This window comes from Bactrocera latifrons, unplaced genomic scaffold (assembly GCF_001853355.1).
Source record: "Bactrocera latifrons isolate USDA-ARS-PBARC rearing strain unplaced genomic scaffold, ASM185335v1 scaffold_11, whole genome shotgun sequence".
Lineage (NCBI taxonomy): Eukaryota > Metazoa > Arthropoda > Insecta > Diptera > Tephritidae > Bactrocera > Bactrocera latifrons.
Window position 1 is genome coordinate 1,792,291 of NW_017534519.1, and position 20,443 is coordinate 1,812,733.

At 35.7% G+C, this 20,443-nt stretch overlaps 1 protein-coding gene across 19 annotated transcripts in view; it reads left to right on the plus strand.

Moving 5' to 3' along the window:
* LOC108972617 (tropomodulin) overlaps positions 1–20,443 on the plus strand; it is a 128,393-nt gene that overhangs the window by 53,131 nt on the left and 54,819 nt on the right. The window lies entirely within an intron of this gene.

Consider the following 20,443-nt stretch of genomic DNA (forward strand, 5'->3'; position numbering starts at 1 on the left):
TATTTCCCTGAATCGGAGCTTATGAGTGAACTTGGGAAAATATCTATGTTCGTTTCCTCTGGACCAAAATTCAGTGTATGCTGCAATAATGAACTTCGAATGTAAGCTTTAATTTCTATTGCGGTTTCATACCTAGAAAGAAATGTTACGAGATGTGAATATAAAAATGTAAATGTTAAACCAATTATATCTTCCACTTTTTATTAATTTTCTCTTTTCGCTACATTCGCTTTATTCCTTCATTTTGCACCGCCAGCACATACTTTCATTTACAGCAATAAAATTACGTCTCAGCTACTGTCCATTTATTATTGATTCGTCCTCCTTGGTTGCCACTTCATGTCCAATGCGAAATACTTGTGTAAGCGAATTGCAATAGCTTCGTTACCCAACAACGTCCCAACATGCAACAGAATGTTGTAGTATGTGTGTACGCGCACTTGTTGCAAGCGAGATACGAGGAGAACGGCACAAAGTCACAGCATCGCGGCTGAATTAGCATAATTGCACAAGTATAATTTGATGAATTTGAGTTGAAAAGTAAATAAATAAAAGTGTTTAAATTGAATTGTTGAAAATGCAATAAAGAGAAGAAAACGCTCGATGGAAAGGCGCAGGCAGTTAAAAGCGAATTTTATGCTTCATAAAAATCGCTTAAGTGGACAGCAGCCAATTCGTTGAATGACAGCAATAAAGGCCGCAGAATTGGCAGCACGAACAAATTCGACTGAATACACATATATTCACACGCTCATACATAGACATAAAAAAATGTATTCGTAATGAGCATTGGAATTCTTCAGCACTTCGAAAGTCATTTTTCTTTCCTGTACGCGCGGTTGTATGTGTGAATTTGGTTGGACTTATGTGCATGTGTATGGGAGTGAGTGTTTTTGCCAAACAATTATTACTCGAGGCACTTGGAATTTATCACCAATAATCAGACGCTTTTCACACGCCCACAACAAAATGTCAATACGAGTAGCTTCTCTGCTATGACATACTGACAGCGCCTAATAAATACACATACCTCACACACACACACACACACACACACGCACATGTAAATTATAACTTTTGAAAAATTGCCGCGTCCAAACAATAATGCCTGAGGAAAGTTGTTTGAAAATAATAAATTGGAAGCAAAAAATAAGCAAAAGTTAGACAAATATTAAGTAGAATAAATGAATTGGAAAAGCATACAAAATGTATGCGAAAAACAAGCTCTTGGCACTGGCGCATAAACTTTCGATAGAAATTAGCATACTTCACTATTTACACTTGGGCGTTGTTTTTGCCTATTTTATTTGTGATGACAGTCTGAGTGCCCACCGTCACTCAAGCGCTGGCAGATGTGCGGACTCGTCTCCGTTCTCACAGTTTGGTCCTTGATTGATGGCATTTTATCCTTTCCATCAGCTTATTTGCAGCTCATTCTGCTTCTTATCGCCTTTCGAAATTTCTGCACTTTTGCTTCGCTGTCGTTGCCAGCTTAGCGGCCGCTACTTGCCACGTGTATGCCACACATGTCCATTCTCAGCAACAACTACAGCATTACGTCGGCGATGTGACGCAACAGCAACGGAAATTGAAGTCACACTTTAATGGCATGAATCGTGCGTAAAATTTGAATACGAAGAAAGAAAATATTGCAAATACTATGATTTTAAAGTATTAATTAAATAATATATCGCGGCATTCAAAATCTAAACAAAAACAACGTTTTTACATGAAAAGTCTTCAATGCTTCTTAAAAGAAGCAACTTGATGAATAAAGTTGGGTTTTGCCTCAAAGCTTTTGCTTTATTATTGCTACTGGACCAAATTCAGTGACAAATTTCACTGGCTGCGCTTTCAAGTACTAAAATTTGTGTACTTATTCGAATACCCACTCGACATCGCTGCCTACACTTATCACTTAGATATGTAACATACTATCCGTTATAACTGTAAGTCAAGTTTCAAGTACCAGGCAACCGCAAACCGTTCGCAAAGCTGAAGTCATTGCCGAAGTTACACTGTCATCACTTGTGTAAAACCGTTAAGCTAAATGAATTTTAACCACACACTACATGGTTTGGAAACACATATGTACATACATACATACATGCCAATATGGCCGTTGAAAGTGCTTTAAGACGTCAGTGCACATAACTAGCAAAAAGAAGGGACGTAGTAAACGCCACTTGCATTTCTTTGTAGAACTTTTAATTAATACAAATTAAGTTTTAACTGAAGAGTTGGAGTATGCTCTTTATTTACTATACGTATGTAAGTATGTATGTGCATATATTATACTTTCTTTTGCTGAGTCTGGAGAAACCCAGTTGATAATGTGCTACAACCAGTTTTTAACGATATTAGCATGCGCATATGTTTTACTACTCACCATAATTGTTCTACATATATGTATATTCCCCGGTTGATTTTTTTGAAACCTTATTTTTTAACAATATTATAATACAAAATTTAACGCTCTTAAACAGGTCATAATCATTATCCATATCATTTTTTCCAAAAAATCATTCTTTAAAAAGTTACATGGAATTAAAGTTACGCTTCAAATGTACTGTATATACAGTCCACCACGACGTATGCGTAACAGAGAATTTATAAAACCCTTGTATGAATACTCAGAAATGTTTTTATGAAAAAAATTCGACAAAAATGCGCCTTAATATATGTCGTTGCTTAAAATGTAATGATCTCAAGCTGACTCCTGCTGGAGTCATAACCTTGCAGGCAGGGGCTCATAACCTATTTTTGTAGAGCAAAAAATTGTGTATAAGAAAATTTTTTTTTCAAAATTGTAAGTTTACGTGCTTTAAGCAAAAAATGAGAAAATATACGTATGTTAGCGGCATACATGAAAACAAAATATAATTTAGCACGACTTAAATTTAAGGAAAGCGTATTAGGAAAACGTATGTTATGGGCATACATGAAAACAAAATACAAAATATAATTTAGCACGACTTAAATTTAATGAAAGCGCTTTTTTTCGTTGGATAATGTGTTTTAGGGAAAAATTTTAACTTTAAGGGCCGCATGAAAAAAAAAAATCTAAAATTTTTTTTTGTGAAATACACCCTAATACATATAAATTGTATGCCCTTAGATGAATGTGAAGCACTCAAATAGAACATATCACTTGGAGCTCAGCAAGGCGAATCCTTTATTTGCCACAAGTACAAGGTTAACCGTTTAGACGACAATAGCGACAGTTATAGTGGTCACAAGTTAATCTATTAAACTACACACATACAAGGGTATATATATATATATCCTAAGTTGAGAAACACATAAAACTGAACGAGCGCGTGGAGAGCGAAAATTTCTAGGTCAGTGAGTTTCTATGCTTTGCTCCCAACAAAGAGACTGCACAAAACACATAAGCCTTTTTATGTAAATAATGATTCGACATATACGAGTGTATTATATTATATGGCACCAATACGTGTATTGATAGCTACAGTTGACCACATATTGAGCTATCTGCAAGCATGGCTCACTTTAAATTCCACTTCTAGATATCAAGTAGATATGTGTGTGCTTGTGTGCTGGCTGTGGCCCAGGATAGTTCTCAAATACATATTTGCTTTTTTTTTTTGATTTTCTTGTTTGTCTTCTTATCTTTGCTCAAAAGACCAGCACTTAGTTGAATCCTTTCACTTTCATTGCTTTGTGCAACATTTGACACATTCAGAGAACCCCGCCCCTGTTCCGACTTTGAAGCACCCAACTCACCTACTAAGCACTCACACACTCGAGCGCCCACACACACACGTGTTTGATTGTCTCAGCTGTTATTCTCTTGCTGACAAACACACCACAAGTCCACTGGCGAGCAAACAATGGAGTAACACAATCGAATTGCAACACTTGAAGGTGTCCTTAGCAGTTATACATATATGTATGGTATATAGTATATTGCTTAACTGTATCCCTTTTTTGCTGGTCGATATTTAATTTGCTGCATGTCACCGCATAAATTACGTTCATTGACATTGAAAGCTTCTTCGGGGCATAACCCATATGCTACGAGAAAGAGTCGGTCACTCCATGTGGTGTTGTTTTAGTTTGCCAAAGCGAAGCATACGAAGAACTTTATAGCTTCAGGGCATGAAACAAAGGTTCATTGACAGACTAATGCAAATGTGAGAGGTTTAATAATTTCTCAATATAATTTGCTGAAAATGGACGTGGTTTCGTAGTAAATGAATATGTCTTAAGTGTTAAGTCAGTTGCAGATGTCCAATTATCTAAAATTCATAATTATAATACTTTAATGCTTTTGTTGTAGTAAGAGCCATAAACCGCTCTGGTGTACACAACTAGAGCTTTTTTGTGCTTATTGGAGTTGTGACCCTTTGCTATTCGCCCAAATGTATATAGGGTATAGACTCCAATATATTATACCATAGATAATAAATATACTGCATTCCTCACTTTAGTGATTGAACTCAAAGCGGTTAAACCTGTAGTAACGACCCAGGCAGAGAAAGAGGATCAAGCCGCAAAGAGAGCTCAGTATTGATGTGTTCATATATATTTTCAGTTCATCTATTATCAAAATGTGTGTTCCCTTCTGAAATACTGTTTGTTTATTGTTTAGCATCAATCAAACTTGCCAAAAAATGGACATCGAAAAAGACTTTTCGTATTTATAATCAAACTCCAATCAATTTTTTTTATATTTATACTAATAAATAAATAAAGGACCAAATATCTAACATTTTGGCCGGCCAGTTTTTGCCAGCCATTATTTCATCAGTGTAAATGGAAATTTCGAAATTTCCAGAACGGAAGCGAGCGAACCATTGTTGTGCTACACGAACTTATACAGCATCGTCTCCGTAAACTTCACAAACTTCATTGGTGGCTTGCATGGCATTCTTCCCTTTTTTATGCAAAAATTTTCAAATATGGCGAACTTCTTCATTATTTTCACTCATTTTTGAACAGCTATATCTTCTTTTTAGATTCCTCGGATTTAATTTTTTGTGTTTAAATGTGGTATGACACAATGTGATTGCTATCACTGGAGATATATGACTGCAACGAAATCTATTGACACTCAATAGATCCCCATTCGCTTGATTGTTGAACTGTTTCTACGTCATAATGACAATCCAACATCTTGTCAGCTGTTTTAGTGAAGGTGGACCCCTCAGCTACGCTGTTCAGCGTCTCTTTTGCGATATCTATTCGTTGAAGATCTCTAACTTAAGACATATTGCGATTCTCATCTATCTTCCTGTTGTCAATATGGACGATTTTCAAGCTGTGTTTCTTTAAGCGAGGCATATTTTTGATGACTTCACGACTTTCACTGAATGCTTTTCTTCCACGTAAATACTTGTGATTCTGATAAACTAAACTTGCCAAAGCACTTCTACAACATTTTCAACGATTCTGTAGACGTGAATACATTAAAACACAAAATTTCAAGCAAGCTACTTTTTACATTATTTTCTGTGATAAAAATCGCCAATAAAAAAGTTGTCTACGAAAAAATATGTTCGCTTCGGTTGTCACCTTACTAAAATCGCAATATTTATCAAGTAGTACATAATAGTAGGTTGTAAAGCTTTTATCGGAAATTATTCGAAAATGTACACAATCTCATTATTTGATAAGGAAAGAGCAAAAGTTGATTTTAATTAAGAAATGTAGGTTTCACATGCCAACTTCCATTTTTGCGCAACGACACAACAGCAACTATTCTATCTATATCTACATGTGATCTACATTTTACTTGTAATAAAAGTTTGCATTGATTCACATGTACTTGCAGGAGATAAACAACCACACAAAATGGTAATAAATTAATAGACGGAACCGATCATTTTGAAAAATCATGCAATAAGAACTGACTTGGTGTACACACATTGTAAAGACTCACTACAAAATTGTTCTCAAAATATAATTTAAGGTTAAATGATAAGTTTTCTAAAAACTTTTATAAAAAAATCTGCTGGGATCACGGCTTACCTGAAGGAAAATTTTGTAAACAAGTTGAAACACATTATCATCCAAAACTTTATTTCCACATAAGTCGTCCCAGCCTAGTGAAAATGCCGTGTTCTACCACAGCATTTCCATTCGCCCACATAATAAAGTTTGAGCAAACCAAAGCCAAAGTCATGACTGCTGTCGCTGCTCATTCATTAGGTCCTACCTGTTTTTGTGCCATTCAGCGGTTCCTGCTACTCGTGTTAAACAATACGCTCTTCGTTGTTTCGTTCGTTTTTTCCCTTTCACTCACAGTTAACGGCGCTTTTGTTAAAAGTCATTTCGGTGCTATTTTATCTTTAAATTAAAATGAGCAGCCGTTCACTGCAAATGTGTGTGCCTAGCTTGAATATTTGCATCCATATGCACACATATGCATGGAAGCCTTCGCATATGTGGCTGTGCTTATGTGTTTGCATAAATGCCATTGTGTGCCGCCATCGCAATTAAAAGGGCACTTTGCGCTGCTTCCCCGGAATATCACTCCGGTAATAAATAAAAGAATTGTGGGTGCAAATGTAATTCAGCAAAACACACATTCGACATACATACATCCACACATGTGTTAGTGGCGGTGGCAGCAACCACATTGCGGCTACAATTAGAATCCGTTTAAATTGAATTTATTCTCCTATTAGAAGGAGGCTACCTCTCATAAGCACAAACACACACACGAAGGCTCACACTCGCTGGCATAATCATATATGCAGTTAACGGTACATGCGAGTATGCTGCGGTGCTGTGTGCTTCCGCTTCTGTGGCGTTCGTGAATAGCAGTGACATTGGTTTGTGATTTTCGTTTGACATTATTTGACATGATGGAAAATCAGCGAAAGCTTTCATTGCTAAATTATTCAAAGTCCAATTAAGAATTAAGAGATCACCCCCAAATGTCACTTATTATACATACTACATAAACTGAAAGCATGTGTTGGCGCACACCACGGACCTTGTTTGATGCCCATTTCAATCATTCAGAGGCAAGGCACCGAAAAAAGTTGAAAAGTACGATCATCACTTCAGGATGTCCAAGTGCATATTTATAAATTATTTTATGATACTCACCACTCTCGATTTTAATGCACTTTTCTATATTTAAAAAAGGTCAGAAAGCTCGTGTTGTTTTCGATGGGTAAAAGCAGCTTTCAGGTGTTCCCATAATTACAACTTGTTTTTGTCAAAATTGAGCAAAAGAACAGCTACTCTATGCAACCGAGTGCGAAACTGAATACGAAAGCTTAGGTGAGCGAAGAAAAATTTTCGATAAAAAAAAGTTTATGATAAAGTATAAATATGTTAAATTTTCGTTCATTCAGAACGTAGTATTTCTATTAAGGTAATTTATTTTTATATGTGAAGATGTCATAGTATTTATGTTTATATCCTGAACGCTTCATGGTATGTTTGCCTCAAAATATAAATAAATAGAAAAGTTTTTAATACCAAGAAATAAGAGTCGAAACCCTATAAAATGCAAGTATGTACATACGAATATATAATATAAGATATATTGTTCTGAAATTTTTTCTCAAACTGAATAATCAAAGCCTAATGCATGTATGAAAAGCTTTTTGTTTGACAGCATATCCTCACCAAATTTAGCATAGATCCAATTATCCAAGGCATTGGTACAATAAACAAGCAAATTTTATAGAGCGGACAACCATATAATATAGTTGCAAAACAAGCTGAACGTTCAAAATCAGGTCTTTATATGGAAACTTCTTATTTTTATGAAGGGTATTCTGTCGCCGATGCAATCGGTGATAAGATATTTTCTTGTACTCTTGCTCTTTCTGACCAAAATACATGCTTACCCTTTAGAAGTTATTCAATTAGCGACTTTCAAGCATTTAATGTATGTAGTACTACATATTATATATCAACTTCAAAATTTCAATACCTTCTCTGTTTTGTATATTAATTTTTCTGAATTCCGAAGATCGAAATAAGAATTGTTCGTGCAAAATTTGCTATCTCTTAAACTGTTCTGCCCTAGCTACTCAGCTGAGAAATCCGAAGCTGGTTGAAGCTAAGTTCAATCTCCTTAGTTTATCATTAAACACGTTTTTCCCGAGGCAGCCTTTTTCAAATTGGCAGCTATACAATAACTGCAATAACTGCATATTAATTTATGTTTAAAAATAAACTACGTAGTTAAACTTCTCAATATAATTTTACTACTATGAGCAAAAAATAGTAAGACTTCTTTCATAATTTTAAAATTCATTGTCTTCAGTTGACTGAAAACGGTTTTCCCGGAGCGGTCGTTTGAGCCAAAAGTCACACGAAACGAAATCAGCTGAATACTGCGAACATTTTTTTGAAAATTTTACGAAAAACTCAGGAAGAAACAATACAACAGGAGTACAATCCCTGTTACAGTTGGCCAGTCGGTAGGAATTTAGAGTGCACCACACCTCGATAATCGAAGAAAACTGTCAACATAACATTGATTTTTGACGTGATTTTTACGGCTTCGGCTCACCTTTGCCAAGATATTCGGCCGATTGATCTTCCGTTTCCGCGTCGTAAGTGTAGATCTAAGTAGGACTCACCACCAGTAATAATACGTTTCGCGATACCCTGCTAATCGGAAAGCATTATTTCAGAGACGTTAGCGCGACGCTGTTTTTATTTTTTAAATTCAGTGATTTTGGAAGCAATCGTACTTTCACTTAGGCTGAAATAATCTTTCAAAATGGTTTTCACTAATCTTTTCGATGTTCCAACGATATCAGTAAGATCTCTGACTATTAATCGTCAATTCATTTTATTAACGTTATCAGTTGATGTTGACGGCCGACCTAGACGTGTTTCGTCTGCAACGCGTTCTCGATCTTCTTTGAATAATTTGTATCAATCAAAAGCAATCAAATAATTCTTGCTTGCGTCAAATAATTATCACCGAAGACATTTTTCAACGTTCTGAACGTTTCAGCCACAGAAATTTGATTCCGCATACAAAACTTCTCTATTGAATAATTTCACTCGTCGTAAAAATCGCCGAATGCACTTCAGAAACACAAGCGTATATTAGACATTAATGATTATTTTGATCTGACATTTGGCACATATGTCACTGACATTCATACAAACAAGAAAAATAATAATTCGACGAATGGTTCCCACTATTTTTATTCCCAAAAAAGTATTTATATTATATAGTTTAGTTATTAAAAATATTTTTAAACTATTAATTAGGAGTCTAATATATGCATAATTACTGAAAAGTTAAATCAAAGTTTATATTTGACTGTATTTAAAAATTGTAGCTAAAATTAAATTAATTTCCTAATAAAAATATTATGTTCTTCCATTTCAGGTATGTTTACAAAACAGCTTAAAACCATCTCAGTAGTAAGTAAAATGAAAAATTTACTCCGAAAGAAATATATACAGTAATAATAACATTTTGTGGATTCCAAAAATTTTGCATTTACAGTTATTTATTATTTATTACATAAAAACAGCAGCCAAAGCACTTAAAATACATTTTTATGTGAAATAGATCGATAGATATACATCAATGGCAATTCTAAGAACAAACCGCAACAGCTGTCCTTGGCAATTCAATTGGCAAACGAAAATATTAATTTTTATAATAATACAAATAAATGTACATAAAGCCATGAGTCATCTGCAATATGGACCACATACTGACAAGTGCACGGAAACTCGCATACACCACCCACACATATACAAAGACATATGTATAACTGGTGTATATATGAGTATATCTTTCTTCACATAAACATATAAATAGAATGGCAAACTGCTAAATGCTGAGAGTTATAAATCTCTAATTGGCAGCAATACAGTTATAGTCAATTCACATACATATGTACATGTGCATATATATGTATATGAAGTGTGTATATGTATATATGTATCTGCCATTATGTACTTCCATATATACAGTTATATGGTATTGTGAGTAAACAGCAATCAATTTTATGACGAGTATCCATCAAAATATTGGATCTTTCTTTATAAACCGGCAGTGCACACACATAAATAGACATTTTCTTATATAAACACACAGTGCCATTGCGCTAATGTTGGACTTAAAGACTCACAGTTGTCAATTTCTGACAGCTGCTGAATTGAAACGGTTCGCAAAAGTGTTTGCAAAATTATTGAAATTAAAAAGCGGATTGCAGGCAGGCTGCGAAAACTCATTATAGACAATGCCGACGGGGCATTTCTTGAACTCTTCAACAAAAGGCGTTTTTCCTATTTTTTTAATCTAAAAATTCGCAACATTTTCACAAATAAACACACACACACACACACACTATGACATGGCTGCTATTGTTCCGCTACACATGTTTGTGTGTGTATGTATGAACGATCGCAGCGCTGATGCGTGCGCGCGTGTTAGTGTGTGTGCGCCGCATGTTCGCCACTGAAAAAGCCAACTATATTTGCTATTTTCGCTTTGGCGGCCATGTGCGCAAACGAGTAAGCAAATGCATGAGTTATAAATAATTTCTGGCAGAAATTCAGCAATTTTCCCGATGATCTCCAAGTATAGCGTTTTGGCAGCCTGCCAGCAATTCGCCGCTACGGCGTTACACTATTGAACGAAAAGCTGCGCAGTTGCTGCCACAAAGCCCACTGGGGATGGCTGGCGAAGGTGGATCGGAGGTAAGAGGAAACGAGATATTTGGAAGAATGAGGATCCACGCGCAGTAAGACGGAAGAGGCAGGGTGATAGAGAAACAAATCAACTGAAACAAGCACTGTCTGAAAAAGTAGAACAGCAGGAAAAGTCAAAAGCAAACACAAAGCTGGGGAGAGCAGTCTAATGAGCATGAGTAAGGCGCTGTTCATTCCTGGCGCTCTTCGTATTGGCTTGGGAAAAAAATCTCTCTCTATGCCTCCATCGCTCAGGCAAGAGGCCGCTCATTATTTTTTTATTTTTATTTTTTTTGTTTTTTGCTACAAAACAGTAACTTCTGCGCTCTTCCACAACTTTTTCTCAAACTTCTCAGCAGAAAATTGTAAAAAATTATGCATGAGTCTGTGTTTGCTGTCGACTTTTTGTACATTATTTCACTTTTATTTGAGATTTTAAAAATAGACACCTGTAAATACCTGCGCGCAATCATCGCGTCGCCATTGTGGGCTAGCGGAGCGGCGACGCGACAAATTTTAATTTTGTAATGCATAAATATAAACAAAAGGTGAAGGACGTTTTGAATCGCACTTTTGTTATTCTGCTCATTTTTCTGCTCCAATACAGCCCACCACACATACATACATATATAAAGGTATGTATGTAACGCTGCAGGTGTATAAATAAATGTTTGTGCGACAAACTGAAATTGTACAGCGCTATTCAAAATAAGCTGACGAAATCTGTGGAGAAAAAATTTCACGCATGCGAGAAAAAATTGTTGAAATTCGCACGCATCGAAACTCTGGAGTTCAGCGAACATATTTATATGTATTTATTACTTTTCCCATTTTGAGCAGCCTTTAAAGTGGGTAGCGTTCGGGGTAGCAGAAACTCATAAAAAATTGGAATTTGAATTTCATGCACGTTTGCCTCAACTAATTAGCGCAACTCTTTTACTTTTGTATTTTTTTTTGCTCAAAAGATGTCTGTGAAATTTCTAACTTATCGCATTTGTGTTGTGATCGCTGAGTGTGGGACATTAGGGCAGCGGCCATTAGCATATATAGACTATGTATGTATGTGTATGTGCGCGCACACATCTTCAAGCACACAAATGTACAAAACGCCCGTACTTTGTTGTATATATACATAAGTGTTTGGATGTATGCGTGTATTTTAGGCCGAGTGTTCGCTTATATTCTGTACACATACAGACACACATCCATACATGTGTTTGGGCATAGACACTTAATTTGACAAGGACACGACTTTGGCATAGAACTTGATTGAAATGCGTTGTATCAATTCGATACGCGACAAAGCGTCAAGGAAATTTCACATGCCGAAAGCCAAAAATACGGAAAACGAAAATATTTAAAGCAAATAGCAAATCAATTCGTATATATTTATGTATATATGTCAGCATTGTTGGCGTTTTTTCCTTGGACTTATATATTTGTCGTGGGTCAGGCATTTGTTTCATGGATAAATACGCGGAACTCTAAGCAGTTTTGTGCATTGTGTTTTACGCTCTCATGAAGTAATAAATACTTTGTGATGTAACTTAAGTTTAACTTTGATCCAGTTGTTAACAGTTGGCAATCGCTCCAAAAACAAATATTCTAAATTAATTTTTGAAAAATTATTTCCACCATTCTTATAATTCATAAACTTCCTAATTTCACCCACAAACATTATTTAAAATCGCCTACCAATAAACCTCTCGAACTGTGATATAAACCTACCACTTATATAATTCCTAGTCCCACTTCGCTGTGCTGCCATTGTAGCTTGTCGACCCTTTGTGGCTGACAGCCATGTGGATATCACTGATGCTAACAAATTACCTCCAAGTCTATGCATGCATTTGCTGACATGTCATAATTTATTCTTAACACGCAACATGTGCATTTAGAAAGGATTTAAGCACATGCACACCCATATTAATTTCCCTAAAAGCCATAAATATAAACAATATTCATATTAATAGTTTTATGTATGCAATTTGGAAGACAAAACGGTATACACCAGCTATTACCGTTAATAGTGCCGCATACTTGCTGACGCAACAAATTGCCAAAGCTTAGCAACTGCTCACGAATGTATTGCGGTTAGTCAGTTTAATCAGATTCAATCTGACAACAGCAAACCGCAATTCATAATCATGCTTTTTCCGGACTAAACGGGATAATAAGGTGAAAAGGACACATGTTTGTAGTTGTGTTTGGTAAAGTTTGTTTAGACAGAATGCTGAAATAGCGATTACTTTTGAACTGGCAATAATTTGGAGCTGACAATCAAGGAATTTCTAAGCAAAAACGAATTTTTGCTGACTTAGATCCTTAAACAGCCGCTTTCTGGTTTAACTCACTACTATATGATAATCACTGATTAACTCCTAAATTATAAGGATTTATGGACGAACATTCACATAGGAGAAAAATTTAAAAACTTTTTGGAATTTCGCTGCTAAAAGGTCTATTAATTTTTCAGTTGAGACTATTCTGTTAAGCAACCTAGACACCTTCCATTAGAAAGAATATGTCATGGTTGCTCATAAGAACTTATCTTCAATTTTTATTTGTAATTTATTTTTATGCTCGTGTTTTTTAACAACAAAAGCCACATCAAACTGCACAAAGCACAAAAGAGTACTTAAAGTTGGGCAAGGACATGAAAGCCAAACAAACTACTTAACATCTTTAAATACAACGCTCGTGTATGGTCCACATGCCAGCCACTTTGTTGTTATTAATTCATACTGTGAAGCTGTTATGTTTTCTTATTGTTTTCATTTCCTCTTTGCGCTTGTTTGTCCTCTACAAAGTTGGTTGGCATTTGGCATTTAGCAGGAAATGCGTCTTGCACTTGGAACCGAGCCAATGCTGGGCAGCTGTCGCATCTTGCTTGCGAAACAATATGTAGTCGAATGCACAAAAGTGTAAAGAAGGGATGAGGCTTTTCGTTTAGCACCTGTCTATCACCTCATAATACTATTAAAATATAATTATTCGGAAATTTGTCAGTTTAATGTTTAGTTGTCGAACAATGTGACTACAAAATTGATTGCAATACATACATATATGTATATGGAAATTTGAAAGCAATTCGATTTTTACGATTTGAAGAGTGTCTTGAAATTTTTATTTCAAAAATTTTCCATTTCTTATGAGTGTAGTTCTAACGATTCAGACTCTAACTGTAAGAAAGAAATGCGCGAGAAATAATTTTTAAGAAAAATAAATTCCGAGTAAATCGCACCATCTCCATGGTTTCACACCCAAAACCAAATAATCCTTTTGCCACTTCAAATTTTGGTGGTTATTTATAGAAATGCTCACTAAATAATATCTTTTTTAAAGCAATTTAAACACGATTATTTATTGTGCAAAATATTTTATGAAATTATGTATTCTGTATTTTGATCTAATAGAGGTAAACTTTCGGGCAAGAGATTGATTCCATGCTCCTAAAATGTTTGATGCTTACAGCTAACTCTTTAAGCGGAGTTTTGACGTTCTGATTTGAGCTGAATATTCTTCCACCCGAAATGTATATAATCACCTTTTCTAATGATCAATTCTGGCCTCTTCTGTTTGAGTTCATCTCAATTTGTCCAGCTGTTGACAATACACTTCAGCATAACTCGTGGTATTGCCTTTTTTGGTGACTATCAGTCTTAGAAGTGGTTTGAGCTGGTTCATCATTTTTCGACTATGATCTCTTCGATTTACATTTTTGTAAACAATCCACTTTTCTCACTTCGTCACTTCTTTGAGGTTTGATAAGCAAATCACAGCCGTTAATGCAACGAAGAATATTTCGGTTTGCAAGAGCATGAGTTTCCCTTATGTCCAGCTTCGAAATTAATCCTAGACGTTTCATGTGCTGTGGATGGTCACGTTAGGCAAATTTAATCATTCAGCAATCTGTCACATAATTTTCGCGTGGCCGCTGTCTCTCAATTCGCTGAACTATGTGAATGTCCTCGTATATATCGTACAGCTCATCGTTTCATCGAACGAACAGAACCTTCTTGCTTTCGAAAATTCATAACTTGGCTCACCAGATGTAAGTGACTTGTAGAGTTTGGTTTTTGTTCGTCGATAGAGGAATTTACTTCTCAATTACCTACTCAGTCAGAGGTAGCACCTTTGGTTGCTTGGTTGGTGTTAAAGCTGGCTAAAAGACAGACAAAATTGTATATTACTTCAAAGTTATGACCGTCAACAGTGGCGTAAGAGCCAGGTCGCAAGTCCAAGGACTGTTTGTTTGATGACAGGAGATATTTCATCATTGCCTCATTCACTAAGAGTTTTGTGGGATACCAAGTTCAGACATAGCGGCATAGAGGCATTTCCTTTTCATGCTGCCGAAGGTGACTTTAAAACCGACGAAAAGGTTGTGTGTGTCGATCATCTTTTCCAAGACTTCACGCATGGTGAACCTGGTCAGATGTTAATTTTTCAGGCCTAAAGCAACACTGTAAGTTCCAACCAAATTGGTTGACGGTGGGCTTTAATCTATCCCACAGTACGCTTGGTAGAGCTACGAGCTGGCCGTACTATATCAGCTGTTGGCTGCGAAAAATACTCAATAAGATCAGCTGTGCTCATCCACCGAAATTGCTGAGTGAACGACCATAATTAGGTGTTCTCAAAAAATATTGTAATCATATCTGGTGTTCATTAATTACTATAGTAATTTAGGAGCATTTCAATTTCATTGAATTTTTCGAAAAATATTTTTAAAACATTTCCTTCTTTTAACACAAAAAACAATTATCAAATTAAAAACACTTTGTAACTTACACAAGCACACCTCTGAACAATATTAAAAAATTAAGTCAAACTTGTGATAAATTTCCATCTTTATTATTATTCGCACAATTTTAATTGGTTTACTTGATTACTTGATAATTACAATATTTGCGTTATAATTGCGAAACACAGTTTATAACTTTTATGTTACTAACTACATACATTTCTGGAAATCAATACTCGTTTTCGTTTTTCACTCGCTGCTGAGAGAATAATTCAAAATGTGAGCGTAAGTTTGCTTCAACTGCTGAAGCGCAATCGAACACACATCGGACATACGTTTGCTGACATTCATGTGTACATTTCTCTATATGTTTGTAAAACTACATTATTTTAAGAAATATTGAGTTGAATACTAAAACTATTATTGTTCAATATTGTTCGGAAACTTACTAATTACCATACTTAGTGCTTATTGCTGCTTACATGCTCGGTCTTGGTGTTTTGTGCGAATTTCCGCATTTTCTTATTGCTCCTTATAATTAATGTTATTTATGCTTACGGATAGTACACGAAATACCCAAACGTTCAATCGTTTGAACTAATATTGTTCGTAAAGTCTTGATTTTGCTCCAAATGTTTGATTTGCATTAAAAGTTCCGTTATTTTGATATGCACAGCGCAACGAATCGAGGGGAAATTTTTGATTACATTTATGGACTGCACGTGGCATCTCTATTTCAAAACATTTATGTTGGTTAACATGCAAATTACCGTTATAATCATTATTTGGTGAATAAATTCGTTGCTTTTAAAAAACTGTGCTTGCTGGATCGGTATTTGTCTTGTTTAGAGTTGTTGTTTCAATGTTTATCTCAACCATTTGCTTAATTTTGATTGAGTTCTCTGAAAGTAGTCTTTAAAAGTAGCATCTGAAACCGTATACCAACCCTTTGTTAATTTGAGAGTTTCAATATTTAAAAATAAAAAATAAAATGTAAAATGTAAAATATTTTTTTCATAATTTTCAGTTTTATCATAGTGTTCGTACAAGTATTTATTCTCATGCAAGTATTTTTATTTTGGAACAAAGAAGAGGAAACAAATGGAATAACGACAGAGAAAGGAAATATCTTTGTACGGAATAAGAACGTAGGTATAAAAAAAAGAAAAATATAAAAAAATAAGAAGATAAGAAAACACTTGGCAATTTATAAAAAAATGTTGGTCAAAAACTCTCTTTCTTCCATCTTCTCTTCTCTCCCTATATTTATTTCCCCACATTCTTTCCTAACTTTTTTTCTTCCCTATCTCTACTCTCCCTCTCTATGGCTTTTGGAGAATCCTATATACGCTTATAAGCCTATTTGGCTAATTCATAAAAATTATAAAAGTACTTGTACATTGGAAATTATTAATTTCTGTAAAAGAAAAATAATATTTATAACACATATTAATTATAAAACTTAGCCGACACTTTTATAATATCTAAACGTGTCCACGCAACAAAATTATTTTTGAAACAAAATACAATTAACACTTTTCAAATCAAGTTGCAACCCTATTATAAAGAAACGTAGCCAAATTACGGAGTAACTGCAAAATTTTATTAGAAAAGTTTCATCGAATCAAGTTGGCAGCGTAATCATAACAAAGCATGCCGCAACATTTAAATATGCCTCTGTGTGTTAGTGTATTGCTAGATGTTGAGCTTTTGTTTGCAAACTATTTACTTGATTATAAGTTACTTAAACAAACAGTTTGCAAAGCTTTCTCGATTACCAACACCCACGTCGAGCACATACAAACACACTCCCGTACTTATCGCGCACATACATACACATATACAAATGTATTTGTTTGTAATTTCAATTTACATAATTTGAAAATAGTTAAAATAATTACTTGTAACGGTTAATTACAAAATCGCCATACACAATTATGAGCTCAAACTCATTAACATATTTGTATGAGCGAGTTGGAAGCAAATGACTTTGGAAAATGAGCGCAAAATGAGCAGTTAGAGTCACTCAGCAAGGAGACAGCGTTATTATTATCAGTCGAAAACGAAATTAGCACAAGCGAGTCCTCTAAATTTACTGAAATATTGACTACTTTTGAGCTGCTTTAAATATGTATATATGTATGTACGTGTGTGTGCTCCTGCTTGTTTGTATGTGAGTACGAAAATTATAGAAAACTATCGCTTACAGAATCTTGTGTAAAGTGCGTCAAGAGCATCGGTTGCTTTGCAAGTACAAAACAGACACTTATGCACGTCTGTTTATATGTGTCCGTGCTTTGATGAAATGAAGTTGCCACAGGAGATGCCGCTAATATTCCTGCTTATCTGCTTATGCCTTTGTCGTGGCAGCCGTAGTTAGGGTGTACGATGATGCAAATGAGTTGAAGATAAGCTTGTTTTTAGCAGCTGCTGCCAATGCTCATTATGTTGCCGCTGCTGGTTTCACTCTGCTACTTGCAAAATAATTTTAATGACTCAGATGATTTATTTATATGCTTAAAATTAAATATTTGCGCTTGGCGGACTTGCAAACGAAATTCTCTTAATACGCTCAGAAAACAAGACCTTGTAGAATTGAGTAGCAGACCCTAAAAAGAAACTAGTTCTTTATCAATAACTAACCTAAGGATGGAGTCATGTGTAGAAGTTCACGCAAGTGAGGAAAGTTCGCTGATCGCCATTCACTTGGGAGTGGCCAGAAACGATTCTTTTACATATGACTCAAGCAGCTCACGACTTCCGGTCGTTGACCAAGTATGTTACCGGATGTTCTAAGGCTACCCAGAGGCCTAAGAACTTCCGTCTGAAGGCGAGCTAAAGTGAGACGGTCCCCTATATAGGGTTCGGGACCCGCCACATAAAAAAAACCACCCCCAATGAAAGGAAACAACAAGCCTCGGACTATGATTTGAGGGCATGCACCTGGAATGTCCGGTCCCTTAATTGGGAAGGTGCCCTGCTGGTTGATGTCCTCATGAAAATAAAGGCTGACATCACCGCCGTCCAAAAAATGCGATGGACGAGACAAGGACAGAGACGAGTAGGTCCATGTGGCATTTACTACAGTTGCCATATAAAGGAGCGCAAGTTTGGTGTGAGATTCGTGGTGGGAGAGAGGCTCCGTCGCCGAGTACTATCATTCACTCCGGTGAATGAACGTCTAACCACAATCCGCATCAAAGCGAGGTTCTTCAACATATCGCTGATTTGCGCCCACGCCTCGACCGAAGAGAAGGACGATGTGACAAAAGATGCCTTTTATGAGTGCTTGGAATGCACTTATCAGAGCTGCCCACGCCACGATGTCAAAATCGTGCTTGGCGACTTTAACGCCTGGGTGGGAAAAGAAGGTATCTTTGGCACTACGGTCGGTGGGTTGAGGCTGATCGACTTCGCCAGGGCCCGAAATATAGTTATCTGTAATACTACATTCCAGCAAAAGAAGATAGATCAAGGTACCTGGCTGTCTTCGGATCGAAAAACCACCAACCAGATCGATCATGTTGTGATAGTCGAAAGACACGTCTCCAGTGTTTTAGATGTGCGTGCGCTCCGAGGTCCTAACATCGACTCGGACCACTATCTTGTTGCAGCCAAGATTCGATTATTTACCAATAACTAGTTATTTACGGCAATTCGAATGGCTTGTGAATGCTAAACTGCTTTCCACCAGTGTAGCAGGAAGTTGATACTTATGTTTCTCCGACCTTTTTAAGAACTTGTTTTAGTCTTCAGGCTCATCGCGCTCACAATATAATGTCAATAACTGGCACTGGTCCAAACGGGGACTAAGCAACGCTTCCACTAGTACATCGTAAATCATTCCTCGGCTACAACCACACGCATATTTATATTCAAGTAAATCACACGCTTGCCATAAAAATTATGCAAACCGCCTTAGTGATTTTATTTACATAGCAAATGGGAGAGTTGATGATAAACGAAATATGCAAACAAGTAGCGAAGCACGCACTTGGCATCAATCGGCTGAGCGCTGCAAACGCAAAACACAAATATAATATGTACATGCTTAAATATATTTTACATACTTCTGTATTTTATTTGGTTCGTTAGAATTTTCTTGCATTTTATACTTTTACACAACTGCATCAGAAAATTCTTTTTCCTTCCATATCTTAATTCTACATATTTCATATATTTCCTGACTACTATGGAAGAATTGCTGATAATTTCTCTTCTGCTTCGTACAGTGTCTTTATCATGGTAAATGCATCGTTCTTAAAATATGTATTAACTAATATCTATGCGTATGTCAAAGCTTGCAGAGCGTCTCTTATTTAGGTCAAGTTATTAAGTAGAATTAAATATTGTATCAATAAAAGTAAAAACATATGAAACTTATTACTAACAAATATGCCTTTGAACAAAAACGCATGATAAAAAATAGCAGTCAAATTCGTAGAGCTTTTCTAGCTTTCATATTTAGCTTAATATTCGTTTTCATTTTCACATCACTCTGCTTTTAATTTTTCCTTCAAACACATTATTACTTGGGACACTTAGAAGGAAAGAGTTTTTTCAACATTTTTGAAAAATTTTAAATATTTTAGCCACTTTTCGCAAAAAACTGAATATTGTCATACGTAATCGCAACCTTACACAAAATATGAAAATAATTAGGAAACATAGTTCACTATGAATATTATAAAGTTTATATGTACATATGTATATGTAATCCAAAAAATCTTAAATCCTCAAATATACATGCATACGACTGCTTCCTTCCCTAAAAACCTTCTTCTGGCATCACCAGATGTTCTACTAAGCTCCTTTTGTGACCTTCATCAACATTGCGTTATTTTTATTTACATCAGACCAAAGCGCCTTGTCACGCTGAAGTTTCTTTAAAGCGAACGTTAGGGACTAAAACTGTCTGCGAACTGCCTCCGCTGCAAAATTTCGCTGTTTTTTCGTTTGTGTGTATTTCAATTAAAAATTTCCGTAAATTATTCTGCAGCCAACGCAATTACATGGGTTTTCTTTTGTTTTTTTTTTTCC